This window comes from Oncorhynchus nerka, linkage group LG26, assembly GCF_034236695.1.
Source record: "Oncorhynchus nerka isolate Pitt River linkage group LG26, Oner_Uvic_2.0, whole genome shotgun sequence".
Lineage (NCBI taxonomy): Eukaryota > Metazoa > Chordata > Actinopteri > Salmoniformes > Salmonidae > Oncorhynchus > Oncorhynchus nerka.
This window is the reverse complement of record NC_088421.1, coordinates 2,634,999-2,658,148: the sequence shown is the minus strand read 5'-3', so window position 1 is coordinate 2,658,148 and position 23,150 is coordinate 2,634,999. Positions and strand designations below refer to the sequence as shown.

Below are 23,150 nucleotides of genomic sequence, written 5' to 3'. Positions count from 1 at the left end.
ACAGATCTGGTGCAACGGAGTCAGGTTTGTAGGCCTCCTTGCTTGCACACGCTTTTTCAGTTCTGCCCACAAATTTTCTATAGGATTGAGGTCAGAGCTTTGTGATGGCCACTCCAATACCTTGACTTTGTTCTCCTTAAGCCATTTTGCCACAACTTTGGAAGTATGCTTGGGGTCATTGTCCATTTGGAAGACCCATTTGCGACCAAGCTTTAACATCCTGATTGATGTCTTGAGATGTTGCTTCAATATATCCACATAATTTTCCTTCCTCGTGATGCCATCTATTTTGTGAAGTGCACCAGTCCCTCCTGCAGCATCATGATGCTGCCACGCCCGTGCTGCACGGTTGGGATGGTATTCTTCAGCTTGCAAGCCTCCCCCTTTTTCCTCCAAACATAATGATGGTCATTATGGCCAAACAGTTCTAGTTTTGTTTTATTAGACCAGAGGATATTTCTCCAAAAAGTATGATCTTTGTCCCAATGTGCAGTTGCAAACCGTAGTCTGGCTTTTATATGGCAGTTTTGGAGCAGTGGCTTCTTCCTTGCTGGGCGGCCTTTTAGGTTATGTCGACATAGGACTCGTTTTACTGTGGATATAGATACTTTTGTACCTGTTTCCTCCAGCATCTTCACAAGGTCCTTTGCTGTTGCTCTGGGATTGATTTGCACTTTTCGCACCAAAGTACATTCATCTCTAGGAGACAGAACACGTCTCCTTCCTGAGCGGTATGACAGCTGCGTGGTCCCATAGTGTTTATACTTGCGTACTATTGTTTTTACAGATGAACGTGGTACCTTCATGCGTTTGGAAATTGCTCCCAAGGATGAACCTGATTTGTGGAGGTCTACAATTTTGTTTCTGAGGTCTTGGCTGATTTCTTTAGATTTTCCCATGATGTCAAGCAAAGAGGCACTGAGTTTGAAGGTTGGCCTTGAAATACATCCACAGGTACACCCCCAATTGACTCAAATTATGTCAATTAGCCTATCAGAAGCTTCTAAAGCCATGACATCATTTTCTGGAATTTTCCAAGCTGTTTAAAAGCACAGTCAACTTAGTGTATGTACATTTCTGACCCACTGGAATTGTGATACAATGAATTATAAGTGAAATAATATGTATGTAAACAGTTGTTGGAAAAATTACTTGTGTCATGCACACAGTAGATGTCCTAACCGACATACCAAAACTATAGTTTGTGAACAAGACATTTGTGGAGTGGTTGAAAAAGGAGTTTTAATGACACCAACCTAAGTGTATGTAAACTTCCGACTTCAACTGTATTCTAGCAACCTAGAGCCTACACACGAAGTTAACTAAATTGTGTGAACAAGGGTTCATGATCAAAAGTAGCTATGGGTAAATTCAATCACCCATAAATTCAATCACCCATTTAAAGATTTTTGCAAATTTTGTTAAAATTGCAGCTACAATGAACCAACCCACTCCTCCCTCTAATACCACTGGTCCAAGCCAAAGACAAGCCCAAAGCCACTTCATGCTGGCACTCCTCCCTCTAATACCACTGGTCCAAGCCAAAGACAAGCCCAAAGCCACTTCATGCTGGCACTCCTCCCTCTAATACCACTGGTCCAAGCCAAAGACAAGCCCAAAGCCACTTCATGCTGGCAGCTAGTGGGAGGATGACTGAGGAGAGGTTGAATGAGTGCCACCTTGCCGTGACCAAGTTCATAGTGAAAGGCCTACACCCCTTTGAAACAGTGGAGTCCAAGGGCTTAATGGAACAGTCTGTCAGTATATATCGAGTTGTATTAATTTGTAGGATATAGTAGTATAAAAGGGTTGTATGTTAGTCCCATCACTCCACAATACAATACACAACAACACAATAATTCAATAATGATAATTCAACACATGAAAACTCTTTATTTTTACTGTAGGGGGATGAGCAAGTCACTCAACCCCAAATATACCCCTCCTACCAGGAGTTACATCAATGACACATTAGTTCCTACCTGGTGTGGTGTAGAAAAGGCCAATGTGATCACTGAGCTGAAGGACATGCCAAAGCTGGCCATCACATCAGACGGGTGGACCAGCCTCTGTCAGGACCACTATGTCACTGTTACAGTGCACTACACAAGCCAGGGCCGTGTAAAACAGAAGGTCCTCCACACCAGGGCAGTGTACAAATCGCAAACTGGTGAAGTAGTGACAGAGGAGATCTCAAACATTCCGGAAGAGTTTTAGATAGATCCGAGCAAGATTATAGCTGTGACTGTTGATAATGCTGGCAATATGGATGTTGCCATCAAGAGGCTACACATTCTAAAAATAGGATGCTTTGCGCACACATTGAATCTGGCAGCGCAGAAAATCTACAAAATGACTTCCATTGATAAATGGGCAGCCCGAATGTCTCGCCCTGACCTTAGAGAGCTTTTAATGTCTCTATTTTGATTTGGTCAGGGTGTGATTTGTGGTGGGCATTCTATGTTCTATATTCTATATTTCTTTGTTTTGACTGGGTATGGTTCTCAATCAGGGACAGCTGACTATCGTTGTCTCTGATTGGGAACCATAATTAGGTAGCTTTTTCCCACATATGTTTTGTGGGTAGTTGTTTTCTGTTTAGTGTTCTTCACCTGACAGGACTGTTTCGGTTTCCTCTTTGTTATTTTTATTTAAGTGTTCAGTTCAATATGGGCAGATCATACCCATCCTCCAAAAACCGAGAGAGCACTTCACTGTGAATCATGAAGATACAACGTTTGTGGCAACCATCAAAGAGAAGGTGTGGGAGAACCTCTCCGAGCACTATCAGGATGTGGACATTCAAGCCTTCCTGCATGAGGTCACAGCAATGGACCCTAGATTTAAAGGGAGGCCTGTGAGTGATGCCACCTGGGTCAGGCTGAGGAAGGCAACTGTTGAGGCCAATGTGAAAGGAGCAACACCAGACGAGCCGGAGCAGACGGACACAGAGCAACAGGAGGAGAAGGCTGAAGGAGAAGGAGAGGAGACTGTCCCTCCATTGTACAAAACAAGGAGTGCCTTGGAGGAGCTGTTCTCAGAGGAGGACAGGGAGTTGAGGTTGACGATCCAACAGGACACCTCGTCCCTCACTATCAGCAAGTGTGTTGACCTAGAGGTGGAGCTCTACAAAGGCCTGCCTCCCATCCCCATGGCTGAAGATCCTGTAATGTGGTGGTGGGAGAAGAGAGCTACTCTGCCCCTCCTCACAAACTTTGCAACAAGCGACCTCTGTGCTCAAGCCTCCTCCACACCTAGCGAGAGGGTATTTTCGGCTGCAGGGAACACAATAAGCCAGGAGAGGTCCCGACTTCTGCCAGAGAAGGCAAATATGTTGATCTTTCTCCAGAAGAACTGCTAAGAACTGTTAGTCCTTTTGCAGCCTACCTGCATGCCCCACCCGTGTTGCTCTAAACCACTATTGTCTTTTGTTTTACATTTCCATCATCACAACATTCGAGTCTATAATAGTGATTTGTTCAAAACATTGCTGTTTCTTTTGCTGTAAATAATTGTTTTATTTATTTTACATTTCAGAAAATAAATGGTAATTCTGTTCTTAACCTGTGTTCTGTTTTTATTTTGTAAAAAAAAGAACCGATAAGAATATCGTTAAAGTACCAGATCGATAAGCAGTACTGGTAAGAGTAGTAATACCATTAAAATCTTAATGATACCCATCCATACTCGATACCACAACCAGTTACAAAACGGCACATGATGACACACAGGAATGGCAGGCTATTGCAGAGCCTGGCGACCTGATTATGCTGAAGTCACTTTCTGATCTCATTCACGGCCACAAGATGGCGATGAATGATCAGCTAAAGTGGACACCAGAAGGACTGCAGGCACTGGACAAATTGAAACTGTTGCGTACTGTTTCTCCTTGTTTAGGATTGCCAGATCAGTCTAAAACATTTAATCTGTTTGTTTGCGAGGAAAAAATGTTTCATGTCATCTGTCCTCGCTCAGGACCATGGTGGGAAGAAACAGCTTGTTGCTTACTATTCTAAAAGACTTTCCAGTGTGATAAGAGTGTTGGTATATTGCCTCAGGGCTGTAGTGGCTGCACCAGAAGCAGTGTTAGCTTGTGCTAACATTGTTGCAATGTGCTCATTAACCATTCAAGATCCTCACGCTGTCCATGCTCTTATCTCACAGCACGAACCACCCTTCTGACTCCAGCATGCCTCCTGCATTATCAAATGTATTTTGTATAGCCTTACATCAGCTGATATATCAAAGTGCTGTACAGAAACCCAGCCTAAAACCCCAAACAGCAAGCAATGCAGGTGTAGAAGCACCGTGGCTAGGAAAAACTCCCTAGAAAGGCCAAAACCTAGAGAGGAACCAGGCTATGAGGGGTGGCCAGTCCTCTTCTGGCTGTGCTGGGTGGAGATTATAACAGAACATGGCCAAGAGATTCAAATGTTCATATATGACAACCATGGTCAAATAATAGAAATCACAGTGAACAGGTCAGGGTTCCCTAGCCGCAGGCAGAACAGTTGAATCTGGAGCAGCAGCACTCCCAGGTGGACTGGGGACAACAAGGAGTCATCATGTCAGGTAGTCCCAAGGCATGGTCCTATAGCTCAGGTCCTCCGAGAGAGAGAAAGAAAGAAAGAGAGAATTAGAGAGAGAATACTTAAATTCACACAGGACACTGGATAAGACAGGAGAAATACTCCAGATATAACAGGCTGACCCTAGCCCCCCGACACATAAACTACTGCAGCATAAATACTGGAGGCTGAGACAGGAGGGGTCAGGAGACATTGTGGCCCCATCCGATGATACCCCCGGACAGGGCCAAACAGGCAGGATATAACCCCACCCACTTTGCCAAAGCACAGCCCCCACACCACTAGAGGGATATCTTCAACCACCAACTTACCATCCTGAGACAAGGCCGAGTGTGGCTCACAAAGATCTCCGCCACGGCACAACCCAAGGGGGGCGCCAACCCAGACAGGAAGACCACGTCAGTGACTCAACCCAGTCAAGTGACGCACCCCTCCTAGGGACAGCATGGAAGAGCAACAGTAAGCAAGTGACTCAGCCCCTGTAATAGGGTTAGAGGCAGATAATCCCAGTGGAGAGAGGGAAACTGGCCAGGCAGAGACAGCAAGGGCGGTTCGTTGCCTTTCCGTTCACCTTCACACTCCTGGGCCAGACTACACTCAATCATATGACCTACTGAAGAGATGAGTCTTCAATAAAGACTTAAAGGTTGAGGCCGAGTCTGCATTTCTTACATTGGTAGGCAGACCATTCCATAAAAATGGAGCTCTATAGGAGAAAGCCCTGCTTCCATCTGTTTGCTTAGAAATTCTAGGGACAATTAGGAGGCCTGCGTCTTGTGACCATAGCGTATGTATAGGTTTGTTTGGCAGGACCAAATCGTAAAGATAGGTAGGAGCAAGCCCATGTAATGCTTTGTAGGTTAGCAGTAAAACCTTGATATCAGCTCTTGCCTTAACAGGAAGCCAGTGTAGGGAGGCTAGCACTGGAGTAATATGATCAAATTTTGGGGTTCTAGTCAGGACTGGCAGCCGTATTTAGCACTAACTGAAGTTTATTTAATGCTTTATTCGGGTAGCCGGAAAGTAGAGCATTGCAGTAGTCTAACCTAGAAGTAACAAAAGCATGGATTAATTTTTCTGCATCATTGTTGGACAGATACTATCTGATTTTTGCAATGTTACGTAAATGGAAAAAAGCTGTCCTTGAAACAGTCTTGATATGTTCGTCAAAAGAGAGATCAGGGTCCAGAGTAACGCCGAGGTCCTTCACAGTTTTATTTGAGATGACTGTACAACCATCAAGATTAATTGTCAGATTCAACAAAATATCTCTTTGTTTCTTGGGACCTAGAACAAGCATCTCTGTTTTGTCCGAGTTTAAAAGTAGAAAGTTTGCAGCCATCCACTTCCTTATGTCTGAAACATAGCATAGCAGTGAAAGTTAACATTATGTTTTCGAATGACATCCCCAAGAGGTAAAATATATAGTGAAAACAATAGTGGTCTTAAAACGGAACCTTGAGGAACACCGAAATGTACAGTTGATTTGTCAGAGGACAAACCATTCACAGAGACAAACTGATACAGTCGGGAGAACAAGTATTTGAAACACTGCTGATTTGACAGGTTTTCCTACTTACAAAGCATGTAGAGGTCTTTTATTTTTTATCATAGGTACACTTCAACTGTGAGAGACAGAATCTAAAACAAAATTTTTTTTTTTTAGTTTTTAGGGGTGCAACTGCATCTAGGGTATTGCGCAAGGTAAAATTGAGTTCCTCAGCTAGGTGGTTAACTGATTTTCGTACTCTGACGTCCTTGGGTAGGCAGAGGGAGTCTGGAAGGGCATCAAGGAATCTTCGGGTTGTCTGAGAATTTATAGCCCGACTTTGATGCTCCTTGGTTGGGGTCTGAGCAGATTATTCGTTGCGATTGCAAATGTAATAAAATGGTGGTCCGATAGTCCAGGATTATGAGGAAAAACGTTAAGATACACAACATTTATTCCATGGGACAAAACTAGATCCAGAATATGACTGTGGCAGTGAGTAGGTCCGGAGACATGTTGGACAAAACCCACTGAGTCGATGATGGCGCCGAAATCCTTTTGAAGTGGGTCTGTGGACTTTTCCAAGTGAATATTAAAGTCACCAATTTTTTTTTTATCTGCTATGACTGGAACTCAGTGAGGAACGCTGTATATGGCCCAGGAGGCCTGAAAACAGTAATTATAAAAAAAAGTGATTGAGTAGACTGCATAGATTTCATGACTAGAAGCTCAAAAGACGAAAACGTCTGGGTTTTTTTGTAAATTGAAATTTGCTATCATAAATGTCAGCAACACCTCCGCCTTTGCGGGATGCGTGCGGGATATGGTCACTAATGTAACCAGGAGGTGAGGCCTCATTTAACACAGTAAATTCATCAGGCTAAAGCCATGTTTCAGTCAGGCCAATCACATCAAGATTATGATCAGTGATTAGTTCATTAACTATAACTGCCTTTGAAGTGAGGGATCTAACATTAAGTAGCCCTATTTTGAGATGTGAGGTATCACGATCTCTTTCAATAATGGCAGGAATGGAGGTGGTATTTATTTTAGTGAGATTGCTAAGGCGAACACCGCCATGTTTAGTTTTGCCCAACCTAGGTTGAGGCACAGACACGGTCTCAATGGGGATAGCTGAGCTGACTACACTGACTGTGCTAATGGCAGACTCCACTAAGCTGGCCTGGCCTGCACCCTATTTCATTGTGGAGCTAGGGGAGTTAGAGCCCTGTCTATGTTCGTAGATAAGATGAGAGCAGCATAAACAGTGTGTGATCACTGGATGATTAGTTTTAAGTTTAATATTGCGGGTAATGGAGTCACCAATGACAAGGGTTTTCAAATTGTTAGAGCTAATGGTGGGAGGCTTCGGCATCTCAGACCCCGTAACGAGAGGAGTAGAGACCAGAGAAGGCTCAGCCTCTGACTCCGACTCGCTGCTTAATGGGGAGAACCGGTTGAAAGATTCTGTCGGCTGAATGAGCAACACCGGTTGAGCATTCCTATAGCATTTCCCTCCAGAAGCCATGAGAAAGTTGTCCGGCTGTGGGGACCATTACATACAGTCGGGAGGAACTACTGGATATAAGAGCAACGTCAACACACCATCATTACGACCAGGAATACGACTTTCCCGAAGCGGATCCTCTGTTTTGCCCACCACCCAGGACAATGGATTGGATCCCAGCCAACGAACCAAAACAACGACGCAGTAAAAGGGGCAGACGAAGCGGTCGTCTGGTCAGGCTCCGGAGACGGGAATCGTCCAGTCTCTTGACAAAGGGTTGATGAAATCCGAACAAGGGTAGCATTCCAGAGAGACATAAGAGACTGTAATGTTTTTTTGCTTCACGGAAACATGGCTTATTCGAGACACACTATCGGAGTCGGTACAGCCGCCTGGTTTCTTCACGCATCGTGCCGACAGAAACAAGCATCTTTCTGGTAAGAAGAGGGGCGGAGGGATATGCCTTATGATTACCGAGACATGGTGTGATCATAACAACATACAGGAACTCAAGTCCTTCTGTTCACCTGACTTAGAATTCCTCACAATCAAATGTCAACCGCATTATCTACCAAGATAATTCTCTTCGATTATAATCACAGCCGCATATATTCCCCCCAAGCAGACACATCGAGGGCCCTGAACAAACTTTATTTGACTCTATGTAAACTGGAAACCACATATCCTGAGGATGCATTCATTGTAGCTGGGGTTTTTAACAAGGCTAATCTGGAAACAAGACTCCCTAAATTATATCAGCATATTGATTGTGCTACCAGGGCTGGTAAAACCGTAGATCATTGTTATTCTAACTTCCGCAATGCATATAAGGCCCTCCCCCGCCCTCCTTTCAGAAAAGCTGATCACGACTCTATTTGGTTGTTCCCTGCCATTTGACAAAGACTAAAACAGGAATCTCCCACGCTCAGGTCTGTTCAGCGCTGGTCCGACCAATCTGATTCCACGCTTCAAGATTGCTTCGATCACATGGATTGGGAGATGTTCCGCATTGCGTCAAACAACAACATTGACGAACATACTGATTCGGTGAGCGAGTTTATTAGCAAGTGCATCGGCAATGTCGTACCCACAGCAACTATTAAAACATTCCCAAACCAGAAACCGTGGATTGATGGCAGCATTCGCGCAAAACTGAAAGCACGAACCACTGCTTTTAACCAGGGCAAGGTGACTGGAAACATGACCGAATACAAACAGTGTAGCTATTCCCTCCGCAAGGCAATCAAAAAAGCTAAGCATCAGTATAGAGACAAAGTAGCGTCGCAATTCTACAGCTCAGACACAAGAGGTATGTGGCAGGGTCTACAGTCAATCACGGATCACAAAAAGAAAACCAGTCCCGTCGCAGACCAGGATGTCTTGCTCCCAGACAGACTAAACAACATCTTTGCTCGCTTTGAGGACAATACAGTGCCACTGACACGGCCCGCAACCAAAACCTGCGGACTCTCCTTCACTGCAGCCGACGTGAGTAAAACATTTAAATGTGTTAACCCTCGCAAGGCTGCAGGCCCAGACGGCATCCCCAGCCGCGCCGTCAGAGCATGCGCAGACCAGCTGGCTGGTGTGCTTATGGACATATTCAGTCAATCCTTATCCCAGTCTGCTGTTCCCACATGCTTCAAGAGGGCCACCATTGTTCCTGTTCCCAAGAAAGCTAAGGTAACTGAACTAAATGACTACCGCCCCGTAGCACTCACTTCAGTCATCATGAAGTGCTTTGAGAGACTAGTCAAGGACCATATAACCTCCACCCTACCTGACACCCTAGACCCACTCCAATTTGCTTACCGCACCAATAGGTCCACAGACGACGCAATCGCAACCACACTGCACACTGCCCTAACCCATCTGGACAAGAGGAATACTTACGTGAGAATGCTGTTCATCGACTACAGCTCAGCATTTAACACCATAGTACCCTCCAAACTCGTCATCAAGTTCTATATCCTGGGTCTCGACCCCGCCCAGCGCAACTGGGTACTGGACTTCTTGACGGACCGCCCCCAGGTGGTGAGGGTAGGTAACAACATCTCCACCCCGCTGATCCTCAACACTGGGGCCCCACAAGGGTGCATTCTGAGCCCTCTCCTGTACTCCCTGTTCACCCACGACTGCGTGTTCATGCACGCCTCCAACTCAATCATCAAGTTTGCAGACGACACTACAGTGGTAGGCTTGATTAACAACAATGACGAGACGGCCTACACGGAGGAGGTGAGGGCCCTCGGAGTGTGGTGTTAGGAAAACAACCTCACACTCAATGCCAACAAAACAAAGTAGATGATCGTAGACTTCAGGAAACAGCAGAGGAAGCACCCCCCTATCCACATTGACGGGACAGTAGTGGAGAGGGGAGTAAGTTTTAAGTTCCTCGACGTACACATCACGGACAAACTGAATTGGTCCACCCACACAGACAGCGTGGTGAAGAAGGCGCAGCAGCGCCTCTTCAACCTCAGGAGGCTGAAGAAATTTGGCTTGTCACCAAAAGCACTCACAAACTTTTACAGATGCACAATCGAGAGCATTCTGTCGGGCTGTATCACCGCCTGGTACGGCCCACAACCGTAAGGCTCTCCAGGGGGTAGTGAGGTCTGCACAACACATCACCGGGGGCAAACTACCTGCCCTCCAGGACACCTACACCACCCGATGTCACAGGAAGGCCATAAAGATCATCAAGGACAACAACCACCCGAGCCACTGCCTGTTCACCCTGCTATCATCCAGAAGGCGAGGTCAGTACAGATGCATCAAAGCAGGGACCGAGAGACTGAAAAACAGCTTCTATCTCAAGGCCATCAGACTGTTAAACAGCCACCACTAACATTGAGTGGCTGCTGCCAACATACTGACTCAACTCCAGCCACTTTAATAATGAAAAAATTGATGTAACAAATGCATCACTAGCCACTTTAAACAATGCCACTTAATATAATGTTCACATACCCTACATTACTCATCTCATATGTATATACTGTACTCGTTACCATCTACTGCATCTTGCCTATGCCGTTCTGTACCATCACTCATTTGTATATCTTTATGTACATATTCTTCATCCCTTTACACTTGTGTGTATAAGGTAGTTGTTGTTAAATTGTTAGGTTAGATTACTCGTTGGTTATTACTGCATTATCGGCCCTAGAAGCACAAGCATTTCGCTACACTCACATTAACATCTGCTAACCATGTGTATGTGACAAATAAAATTTGATTTGATTTGACTTACTGGTGGAACAGACGCAGTTTCATCCTTTCCTACACTGAAATTACCGTTGCCTAACGATTGCGTCCGAAGCTGGGCTTGCAGCACAGCTATCCTCGCCGTATTGCGATCGTTCTCCTGTATATTATAAGTACAGCGACTGCAATTAGAAGGCATCATGTTAATGTTACTACTTAGCTTCGGCTGTTGGAGGTCCTGATGCACCATTTCCAGATAAAACATCCGGTGTGAAAAAGTTGAATGAAAAAAAGTTGAGTGAGGGAAAACTAAAAATATAAACGGTAATTAAAAAGTAAAAACCGTAAAGTTGTCAGGTAGCAGAGTAAGGTTGGCAACAAAATGCATAGCAGCACGTAAACAAGTCTGCAAGTTGTGACCGGAAATGTGTTGCTGACAATGTCTCATGTGACTCTTAAACGTTGTACTGTTCTTAACCCTGCTACTCTTTTGCTAACTTACTATGATGGAGAACCACACGCTTTGACGTGCCTTTACTGAATGCTGACCTAGAGCTGTTTGTTGATGGCTCAACCCCCAAAAGTCACCCCATGGCATTGGTGGCCTACGCAGTCACTACTGCTGAAGACACTTTAGAGAGTGCAAAACTGCCATCACATCTGTCAGCTCAGGCTGCAGAATTGTTTGCACTGACTAGGGCGCACTGACTATTCTAGCTAAGGATAAAACTGTTACCATTTATACTGATAGCAGATACGCATTTGGGTTGGTGCACAATATTGGATCATTGTGGCAGCATCGTGGGCTCCTTACTTCATCTGGTAAGATGATTTGACATTCTAAACTGATTGCGAAACCTGTTGGAAGCCATTCTCTTGTTGAAACCTGTTGGAAGCCATTCTCTTGTTGAAACCTGTTGGAAGCCATTCTCTTGTTGGAACCTGTTGGAAGCCATTCTCTTGTTGGAACCTGTTGGAAGCCATTCTCTTGTTGAAACCTGTTGGAAGCCATTCTCTTGTTGAAACCTGTTGGAAGCCATTTGTCATGTTATGTCTTGTCCCTGTGCTTTCTCTTCTCTTCGTTTCCCCCTGCTGGTCGTATTAGGTTACACTCTCTCTCTCTATCGTTCCGTTCCTGCTCCCAGCTGTTCCTCATTCTCCTAACGACCTCGTTTACTCTCTCACACCTGTCCCCTCTTTTGCCCTCTGATTAAGTCTCTATTTCTCTCTCTGTTTCTGCTTCTGTCCTTGTCGGATTCTTGTTTGCTTTGCCCTTGTCCCGTCCTGTCGTTATCTGCCTCTTCATTAGATGCTGCGTGTGAGCAGGTGTCTCTGTCCTCTACGGCCCGCACCTACCCAGAGGGACCTGCAGTCTGTTGCCGCTAGCCCTGCAATTCTCCTCTACTACTAGGAAGGAGGACTCCCCTGCAAAGATAGAGGATTTATGTTTTCCCTGTTTGGACATCTCCTGTAAAGATTGAGGATTTATGTTTTCCCTGTTTGGACATTAAAAGACTGTTTCTGTTGAATCGCTGTTGGGTCCTCACTCACCTGCATAACGCCATTCTCTTGTTGGAACCTGTTGGAAGCCATTCTCTTGTTGAAACCTGTTGGAAGCCATTCTCTTGTTGAAACCTGTTGGAAGCCATTCTCTTGTTGAAACCTGTTGGAAGCCATTCTCTTGTTGGAACCTGTTGGAAGCCATTCTCTTGTTGAAACCTGTTGGAAGCCGACATACATTTCTGTCTGCAAGTGTCAAGCTCACACGAATGCATCTGACCCGATCTCTAAAGGGACTGCTATGGCTGATAATGGCTGCAAAAGCAGCTGCCATGTCAATTGTTTCACCCCCCTCTCCAAATGGTTTCACTTCCTGTTTCTGCTGCAAATATGTTTTCATTACAGGATGTTTCTGGTCTGCAATCAGGTGCACGGTCTGCCTACCTATTTATTCATTTATTCCTTATTAATTATTATTAACACCTCCCTCCATTGAATTATACCTGACACACCCATCACTGCCCTGACTTTGGTGCATGGGTGGCATCTTTTCCTGAGGCTTTGCTGTAGATTACTAACATGCTATGTTTTGAGTGGTAGGCCATTGTGTTTACCTATGCAATGCTTACATCTAATGCATTTTCCTTTTGTATCTTAATGTAGCTTTTTTTCTCAATCCATCTCTCCTTTTCTACTCGTTCTTTCCCTCAATTCCCCTATCTCACTCTCTCTCCCCCTCTCCCTCTTTCTCTCTTTATCACACTCTCCCTCCTTACCTCCCTTTCATCATCTGTCAGATCAATAAGAACCTACAGACAGGGAAGCTGAAGGGCGAGGCCACGGTGTCCTTTGACGACCCTCTTCTGCCAAAGCTGCCATCGACTGGTTCAATGGTGAGGGGATTACCTGTGGAGAAACTGCTGTTTAAAAAAAATAGATGAGTGAATCTTTAAGCGTAGTCTCTGAGCGTTTTTTTCTTCTTATGTGTTTAGTCACTGATTTTCACTTGTTGCCCCTCATATTTGTGTTTTGTAAATATGATATAATATTCTATTGTTTTCTCCTTTGCAGGGAACCCCATCGAGGTGTCCTTTGCGACCTGCATCGCGGACTTCGGAGTAGGCCGGGGTGGCGGTGGTAGCGGCATGAGAGACAGACGAGGAGGTGAGGCAGAGTTTGGTGGCGGAGTAGGTCATTATAGAGTTGGGTCAATTGGGTTGGAGTCAACTCCACTTCATTTCAGTCCACGTAGGATATGGATTGAGGATTTTCCCAGTCATTCATTAGAATTTCACAACTCATTTCCTAAATTGAATGAATTGAAAGGGAACGGTTCCAACCAATCTGCTTGCTCTTCACAGTCGCTAGCGAGGACTAATAACGTTTCTAAATGTTAAAACAGAGTGGCGGGATTGTTGTTCATTGACCCAGCTGTGGTCCGTAATTTAATTTGAGAATTCAAGGGCTGGGTATACCCCCCTTAGGTTCTCGAGAGCTAAGTATTATTGTACCTGTCCTGTATATTCTAACCCCCTGTACCCTCTGTCTCTGTAGGGCCGATGGGTCGTGGCGGGTTCGGAGGTGGTAGAGGTGGTGGTGGTGGTCTCTCTGGCGACAATGTTGGCCGTGGTAATGGAGGACAGCAGAGAGCTGGAGACTGGAAGTGTTCCAACCCGTAAATCAGGGCTGAGGTGTGTGTATTTTTTCGGGATGAGGATTAAGGGGGGTGCGGTGCGGTGCTAGTTATGATGGTATGTGTCTGAGATTCTCTGTCTCTTTCCTTTCAGGGTTTGTGGGAACCTGAACTTTTCGTGGAAGAACGAGTATAACCAGTGCAAGTCCCCCAAACCAGAGGGGGCTGGAGGTGGCATGTCTCCTATGGATGGTAAGGCTGAAATCAACGTTCTGCACTGGCTTTTAGACTTCAGCCTATCGTTTTAGTCTCCAGTCTAGCGTTTTAGCCTTTAGGCCAGCATTTTAGCCTAGTGTTTTAGGCTTTTTAGCTCAGTGGCTAACTACTGCTCAGTGGCAGCTTTGTTGCTAACTCGACTGATACACGCTCACACATAGGGAGCAGCTTAATGGCTACCGAAAGTCTGTGTACAGATATTTATTTGATTATGTGCTAGCAAAGAGTAATGGATGAGGTGTAGCCTGCCTTTTATAGCAGGCCATGTTAGCCTAGTGCCCAAGGACACTATTAAACTGGATGCAGACCGTAGCTCTGTGTTTACTAGTTTTAATGACATTTTCACCCTTTTTTTCTGTCCCTCTCTGTATCTCTCTCTCTGTGTCTCTCTCCCTCTGTAATTCTGTCTGACCTTCAGGAGGTTTCGGTGGCGACAGAGGGGTCGTGGGGGTCTTGACTGCAGGGGATGCTGGGGCCGAGGGGGTGACATAGGTTGTTTCCGAGGCGGAGGCGATCGGGGTGGTTTCGGACCAGGCAAGATGGATGGAAGGTAAGAAGATACACTTGTCCCATCATTGTACACGCTATGACTTAGTAATATACACGATATATACAAAAGTATGTGCATACCCTTTCAAATGAGTGGATTTGTCTATTTCTGCCACACCCGTTTCTGACAGGTGTATTAGATCGAGCACACAGCAATGCAATCTCCACAGATCAACATTGGCAGTAGAATGCCCTTACTGAAGAGCTCAGTGACTTTCAACGTGGCACCGTCATAGGATGCCACCTTTCCAACAACTCAGTTTGTAAAATTTCTGCACTGCTAGAGATGCCCCGGTCCACTGTAAATGCTGTTATTGGGAAGTGGAACCGTGTAGGAGCAACAACGGCTCAGCCGTGAAGTGTTAGGCCACACAAGCTCACAGAACGGGACCGCCAAGTATCTGTCCTCGGTTGTAACACTCGCTACCGAGTTCCAAACTACCTCTGGAAGCAACGTCAGCACAATAACTGTTTGTCGGGAGCTTCATGAAATGGGTTTCCATGGCTGAGCAGTCGCACATTTTACAGTTTGCATTATACATTGGGGCAGGTAGAGTTCTCCTGGCATCCGCCGGTTGGGATGAATTGGAATGCCGACTGCGAGCCAGGCATAATCGTCCAACATCACTGCTCTTGTGGCTGAATGAAAGCAAGTCCCCCGCAGCAATGTTCCAACATTTAGTGAAAAGCCTTCCCCAGAGTAGTGGAGGCTGTTATAGCAGTAAAGGGGGAACCAACTCCATATTAATACCCCCTGATTTTGGAATGATATTTTCGGCAAGCAGGTGTCCACATACTTTATGTATTTTCATACTAACACTCTGGTCCATACACACATAAACAAACCAGACTAGCACTCAAGTACATACCACCCCATTGTTTTACGCATCTCACACGCCACATTTCAGAATACCCTACAATTGGACACCATAGTGCACGTGTCAAACTCTTTCCAAGGAGGGCCGAGTGTCTGCGGGTTTTCACTCCTCCCTTGTACTTGATAGTGAAGAATTTCTCTCAACCAGGTCTTAATGGTTGTTTCCTGTGCTCCCTCCCTTGATTGATGTAATTAACTCCTTATTGTGTCATTTGTATTGCTTGCTGCTTTGTAATGCAGAAGAGACCTTGGTCTCAATGGGACTTCTCCTGCTTAAATAAAGGTTACATAAAGAAATAAAAACAATGCAATTGTAAACTAGCACGGTATAGCCACAAAACATGGTTAAAAATAGAATGTTGATATTATAGGTCAGTCCTTGTAGTTGTCTGTGAATTTCAGTGATTACATTTCTCCAGCACCATCTTTGATTTTGACCAAAACAGTGGTGGGGTCCCTTGGTTATTGTTTAAACTGCACCCCTCTTTTACACTTGTTGTTGCAGTCCTTTGAGTTGTTTTGGAATTTTAATGTTTTGTTTTCAAATTAAAGTGTTTATAAAAGCAAACGTTTAGTTTTGGATTTGAGTGGAGGTTCAGGCATCGAACAATATCTCAGCGCAATGATGAAGGAACTACTTCAAACTTTGGGTTGTAAAAGTTGATGCACCAGATCTTACACCACTCAAACATGTCTGTGGTAATACTGACCGTCCCATCATATCACCTGGGCTGGAGCTAAAACACTACAGGGAGAAGAAGCTACCACTCACGTTGATGATTAATTGATCAACCTTGGTTATGTCCCAAATGGCACCTTTATAGTGCACTACCACCATAAGGTCAAAAGTAGTGAACTATAAAGGGAATAGGGAATTTGGTACAGACCCCTTCTGTGTATGTGGAGTATTCTTCAGTACACAAAGACATTCTAAGAAGCCTGAGCGTTAGAAACTGGATGGGAACAGAGAAGTGACTGGAGCACATTCCGTCCTTATTGGTGACAAACAGGTACCATTGTGAAACTTTGGAAACACACATGCTCTTTTATTTTTGACGATGTTGCTGCAATAGCTTACGCCAGAGCCTTCTATTAGGAATAAAAGGGCTCTCTGGCCTACACAGGTGTGTCCACTCTTCACAGTTGATCTTTGAATACCTCACTTGTTTGTTAACCACAATTGAGGAAATGGGACAAGTTTCCCACCAACCTCAAAGCTTGCTAGCAGAAATGAGCAAACTTATAAAACGATGCAACTATTTGAGGGGCTGAATCATGATTATGAGTGCAATATCATAATCATTGTTAATCATCTGTGACCTGAATGACACTGAATGACACACAAATCACTAAAACGGTCTTATCCATCTCTCCATTGTTACAGCCTGGATATACTGCGATCAAGCATGACAATGGGATGTGTAGTGGGATGAGAATTATACGTGTGTTTTGCAAACAAGAGAAACTGTCATATATCAAAACCATTTTGGACAAGTTGTTGTGGACAAAACTATATCCGTGCAGTTTTACATGGACATTTGGGGGGTGTTGGAAAGGTTGTGAATCATTTCTGAGTAAATGTTTGTTAACACACATTCCATTATGTCGATTGCATCAATTGTCTGTGGCCCAACTCAGTCCCTGATTTCCTTCAAATGCTAGGATGAGTTTGCACTTTCAGGCCATAATGAGCTGTACTATTTTTATCCTGTGTGTTTGTGTTTGTTTCAGTGTCCCCTGGCGTGTACATAGGGAGGATTATTAGAGGCATGGGTAGATAAACCGGTAGGGCCAGTTCACCAAGGCTACGTAAGATTAGCATTCCTTCCATTGTCACGGCATGTGAATATACACTACTGGATGTACTTTTTACAATTTTTTATTTGACCTTTATTCAACTAGGCAAGTCAGTTAAGAACAAATTCTTATTTTCAATGACAGCCTAGGAACAGTGGGTTAACTGCCTGTTCTGGGGCAGAACGACAGATTTGTACTTTGTCAGCTCGGGGGTTTGAACTTGCAACCTTCCGGTTACTAGTCCAACGCTCTAACCACTAGGTTACCCTGCCTTGATTAATTTAACCAAGTGGTTTTGAGTGTTGATGAGAACATTACTCTGGAAGTTGGCCATTATGACTTGATGGAGCCACAGAAAGGAGAATAGACAAATATACCAGCATAGGAACATGAAGGAGTTTGACTCCGGCATATAGGCCACAGGACCGCAGGGTTAAAATATGAATTATGGTTAATAAATCATGTTTGGTGAAAGGCCCCCATATACTTTGTGTACCTTGGTCAGAGATTGTGTACCTTGGTTGTTGGTGGTGGTGGAACTGCCTACTATCATTTAAAATTGCTTCATGGTGATTCTTCAAATGATATTGCTAGCGACTTTATTTGCGTTTTTATATTACACTGAACAAAAATATAAAAGCAAGATGTAAAGTGTTGGTCCCATGTTTCATGAGCTGAATTAAAATATCTCAGAAATTTGCCATTGGCACAAAAAGTTTATTTCTATCAAATGCTGTGCACAAATTTGTTTAAATCTGTGTTAGTGAACATTTCTCCTATACCATGATAATCCATCCACCAGACATGATCTTTACACAGGTGCACCTTGTGCAGGGGGACAATAAAAGGCCATTTAAAAATGTGCAGTTTTGTCACACAACACAATGCTACAGATGTCTCAAGTTTTTGAGGGAGCGTGCAATTGGCATGCTGACTGCAGGAATGTCCACCAGAGCTGTTGCCAGAAAATGGCATGTTAATTTATCTACCGTAAGCTGCCTCCAACGTCATTTTAGAGAATTTGGCAGTACATGCAATCGGCCTCACAACCGCAAACCACGTTTAACCACGTGAAAATGTCCCAGTTCTTCCATGGCCTGTATACTCATCAGACATGTCACCCATTGAGCATGTTTGGGATGCTCTGGATCGACGTGTACGACAGCGTGTTCCAGTTCCCGCCAAATCCAGCAACTTCGCATAGCTATTGAAGAGGAGTGGGACAACATTCCACAGGCCACAATCAACAGCCTGATCAACTCAATGCAAAGGAGATGTAATGTGATGCATGAGGCAAATAATGGTCACACCAGATACTGACAGGTTTTCTGATCCACCCCCCTACTTTTTTAAAAAGGTATCTATGACTAGTCATGTGACATTCATAGATTAGGGCCTAATGAATGTATTTCATTTGACTGATTTCCTGATATGAACTGAAACTCAGTAAAATCTTTCAAATTGTTGAATGCTGCATTTATATTTTTGTAGCAGAGGAAATGAGGGGTTTGGCTGTAAATACTGGTGTGACAGAGGAAATGAGGGGTTTGGCTGTAAATACTGGTGTGACAGAGGAAATGAGGGGTTTGGCTGTAAATACTGGTGTGACAGAGGAAATGAGGGGTTTGGCTGTAAATACTGGTGTGACAGAGGAAATGAGGGGTTTGGCTGTAAATACTGGTGTGACAGAGGAAATGAGGGTTTGGCTGTAAATACTGGTGTGACAGAGGAAATGAGGGGTTTGGCTGTAAATACTGGTGTGACAGAGGAAATGAGGGGTTTGGCTGTAAATACTGGTGTGACAGAGGAAATGAGGGGGTTTGGCTGTAAATACTGGTGCTGTAAATACTGGTGTGACAGAGGAAATGAGGGGTTTGGCTGTAAATACTGGTGTGACAGAGGAAATGAGGGGTTTGGCTGTAAATACTGGTGTGACAGAGGAAATGAGGGGTTTGGCTGTAAATACTGGTGTGACAGAGGAAATGAGGGGTTTGGCTGTAAATACTGGTGTGACAGAGGAAATGAGGGGTTTGGCTGTAAATACTGGTGTGACAGAGGAAATGAGGGGTTTGGCTGTAAATACTGGTGTGACAGAGGAAATGAGGGGTTTGGCTGTAAATACTGGTGTGACAGAGGAAATGAGGGGTTTGGCTGTAAATACTGGTGTGACAGAGGAAATGAGGGGTTTGGCTGTAAATACTGGTGTGACAGAGGAAATGAGGGGTTTGGCTGTAAATACTGGTGTGACAGAGGAAATGAGGGGTTTGGCTGTAAATACTGGTGTGACAGAGGAAATGAGGGGTTTGGCTGTAAATACTGGTGTGACAGAGGAAATGAGGGGTTTGGCTGTAAATACTGGTGTGACAGAGGAAATGAGGGGTTTGGCTGTAAATACTGGTGTGACAGAGGAAATGAGGGGTTTGGCTGTAAATACTGGTGTGACAGAGGAAATGAGGGGTTTGGCTGTAAATACTGGTGTGACAGAGGAAATGAGGGGTTTGGCTGTAAATACTGGTGTGACAGAGGAAATGAGGGGTTTGGCTGTAAATACTGGTGTGACAGAGGAAATGAGGGTTTGGCTGTAAATACTGGTGTGACAGAGGAAATGAGGGGTTTGGCTGTAAATACTGGTGTGACAGAGGAAATGAGGGGTTTGGCTGTAAATACTGGTGTGACAGAGGAAATGAGGGGTTTGGCTGTAAATACTGGTGTGACAGAGGAAATGAGGGGTTTGGCTGTAAATACTGGTGTGACAGAGGAAATGAGGGGTTTGGCTGTAAATACTGGTGTGACAGAGGAAATGAGGGGTTTGGCTGTAAATACTGGTGTGACAGAGGAGGGGTTTGGCTGTAAATACTGGTGTGACAGAGGAAATGAGGGGTTTGGCTGTAAATACTGGTGTGACAGAGGAAATGAGGGGTTTGGCTGTAAATACTGGTGTGACAGAGGAAATGAGGGGTTTGGCTGTAAATACTGGTGTGACAGAGGAAATGAGGGGTTTGGCTGTAAATACTGGTGTGACAGAGGAAATGAGGGGTTTGGCTGTAAATACTGGTGTGACAGAGGAAATGAGGGGTTTGGCTGTAAATACTGGTGTGACAGAGGAAATGAGGGGTTTGGCTGTAAATACTGGTGTGACAGAGGAAATGAGGGGTTTGGCTGTAAATACTGGTGTGACAGAGGAAATGAGGGGTTTGGCTGTAAATACTGGTGTGACAGAGGAAATGAGGGGTTTGGCTGTAAATACTGGTGTGACAGAGGAAATGAGGGGTTTGGCTGTAAATACTGGTGTGACAGAGGAAATGAGGGGTTTGGCTGTAAATACTGGTGTGACAGAGGAAATGAGGGGTTTGGCTGTAAATACTGGTGTGACATGAGGGGTTTGGCTGTAAATACTGGTGTGACAGAGGAAATGAGGGGTTTGGCTGTAAATACTGGTGTGACAGAGGAAATGAGGGGTTTGGCTGTAAATACTGGTGTGACAGAGGAAATGAGGGTTTGGCTGTAAATACTGGTGTGACAGTAAATACTGGTGTGGAAATGAGGGGTTTGGCTGTAAATACTGGTGTGACAGAGGAAATGAGGGGTTTGGCTGTAAATACTGGTGTGACAGAGGAAATGAGGGGTTTGGCTGTAAATACTGGTGTGACAGAGGAAATGAGGGGTTTGGCTGTAAATACTGGTGTGACAGAGGAAATGAGGGGTTTGGCTGTAAATACTGGTGTGACAGAGGAAATGAGGGGTTTGGCTGTAAATACTGGTGTGACAGAGGAAATGAGGGGTTTGGCTGTAAATACTGGTGTGACAGAGGAAATGAGGGGTTTGGCTGTAAATACTGGTGTGACAGAGGAAATGAGGGGTTTGGCTGTAAATACTGGTGTGACAGAGGAAATGAGGGGTTTGGCTGTAAATACTGGTGTGACAGAGGAAATGAGGGGTTTGGCTGTAAATACTGGTGTGACAGAGGAAATGAGGGGTTTGGCTGTAAATACTGGTGTGACAGAGGAAATGAGGGGTTTGGCTGTAAATACTGGTGTGACAGAGGAAATGAGGGGTTTGGCTGTAAATACTGGTGTGACAGAGGAAATGAGGGGTTTGGCTGTAAATACTGGTGTGACAGAGGAAATGAAATGGGGTTTGGCTGTAAATACTGGTGTGACAGAGGAAATGAGGGGTTTGGCTGTAAATACTGGTGTGACAGAGGAAATGAGGGGTTTGGCTGTAAATACTGGTGTGACAGAGGAAATGAGGGGTTTGGCTGTAAATACTGGTGTGACAGAGGAAATGAGGGGTTTGGCTGTAAATACTGGTGTGACAGAGGAAATGAGGGGTTTGGCTGTAAATACTGGTGTGACAGAGGAAATGAGGGGTTTGGCTGTAAATACTGGTGTGACAGAGGAAAGAGGGGTTTGGCTGTAAAACTGGTGTGACAGAGGAAATGAGGGGTTTGGCTGTAAATACTGGTGTGACAGAGGAAATGAGGGGTTTGGCTGTAAATACTGGTGTGACAGAGGAAATGAGGGGTTTGGCTGTAAATACTGGTGTGACAGAGGAAATGAGGGGTTTGGCTGTAAATACTGGTGTGACAGAGGAAAGAGCTGTAAATACTGGTGTGACAGAGGGGGTTTGGCTGTAAATACTGGTGTGACAGAGGAAATGAGGGGTTTGGCTGTAAATACTGGTGTGACAGAGGAAATGAGGGGTTTGGCTGTAAATACTGGTGTGACAGAGGAAATGAGGGGTTTGGCTGTAAATACTGGTGTGACAGAGGAAATGACAGGGGTTTGGCTGTAAATACTGGTGTGACAGAGGAAATGAGGGGTTTGGCTGTAAATACTGGTGTGACAGAGGAAATGAGGGGTTTGGCTGTAAATACTGGTGTGACAGAGGAAATGAGGGGTTTGGCTGTAAATACTGGTGTGACAGAGGAAATGAGGGGTTTGGCTGTAAATACTGGTGTGACAGAGGAAATGAGGGGTTTGGCTGTAAATACTGGTGTGACAGAGGAAATGAGGGGTTTGGCTGTAAATACTGGTGTGACAGAGGAAATGAGCTGTAAAACTGGTGTGACAGAGGAAATGAGGGGTTTGGCTGTAAATACTGGTGTGACAGAGGAAATGAGGGGTTTGGCTGTAAATACTGGTGTGACAGAGGAAATGAGGGGTTTGGCTGTAAATACTGGTGTGACAGAGGAAATGAGGGGTTTGGCTGTAAATACTGGTGTGACAGAGGAAATGAGGGGTTTGGCTGTAAATACTGGTGTGACAGAGGAAATGAGGGGTTTGGCTGTAAATACTGGTGTGACAGAGGAAATGAGGGGTTTGGCTGTAAATACTGGTGTGACAGAGGAAATGAGGGGTTTGGCTGTAAATACTGGTGTGACAGAGGAAATGAGGGGTTTGGCTGTAAATACTGGTGTGACAGAGGAAATGTTTGGCTGTAAATACTGGGTGACAGAGGAAATGAGGGGCTGTAAATACTGGTGTGACAGAGGAAATGAGGGGTTTGGCTGTAAATACTGGTGTGACAGAGGAAATGAGGGGTTTGGCTGTAAATACTGGTGTGACAGAGGAAATGAGGGGTTTGGCTGTAAATACTGGTGTGACAGAGGAAATGAGGGTTTGGCTGTAAATACTGGTGTGACAGAGGAAATGAGGGGTTTGGCTGTAAATACTGGTGTGACAGAGGAAATGAGGGGTTTGGCTGGTGTAAATACTGGTGTG

General features: G+C 44.8%; 1 pseudogene; it reads left to right on the top strand.

Annotated features, from left to right (window-relative positions):
• Positions 1-12,954: 12,954 nt before the first annotated feature.
• On the top strand, positions 12,955-14,696 carry LOC135564975 (RNA-binding protein FUS-like; annotated as a pseudogene).
• The last annotated feature ends 8,454 nt before the right edge of the window (positions 14,697-23,150 follow it).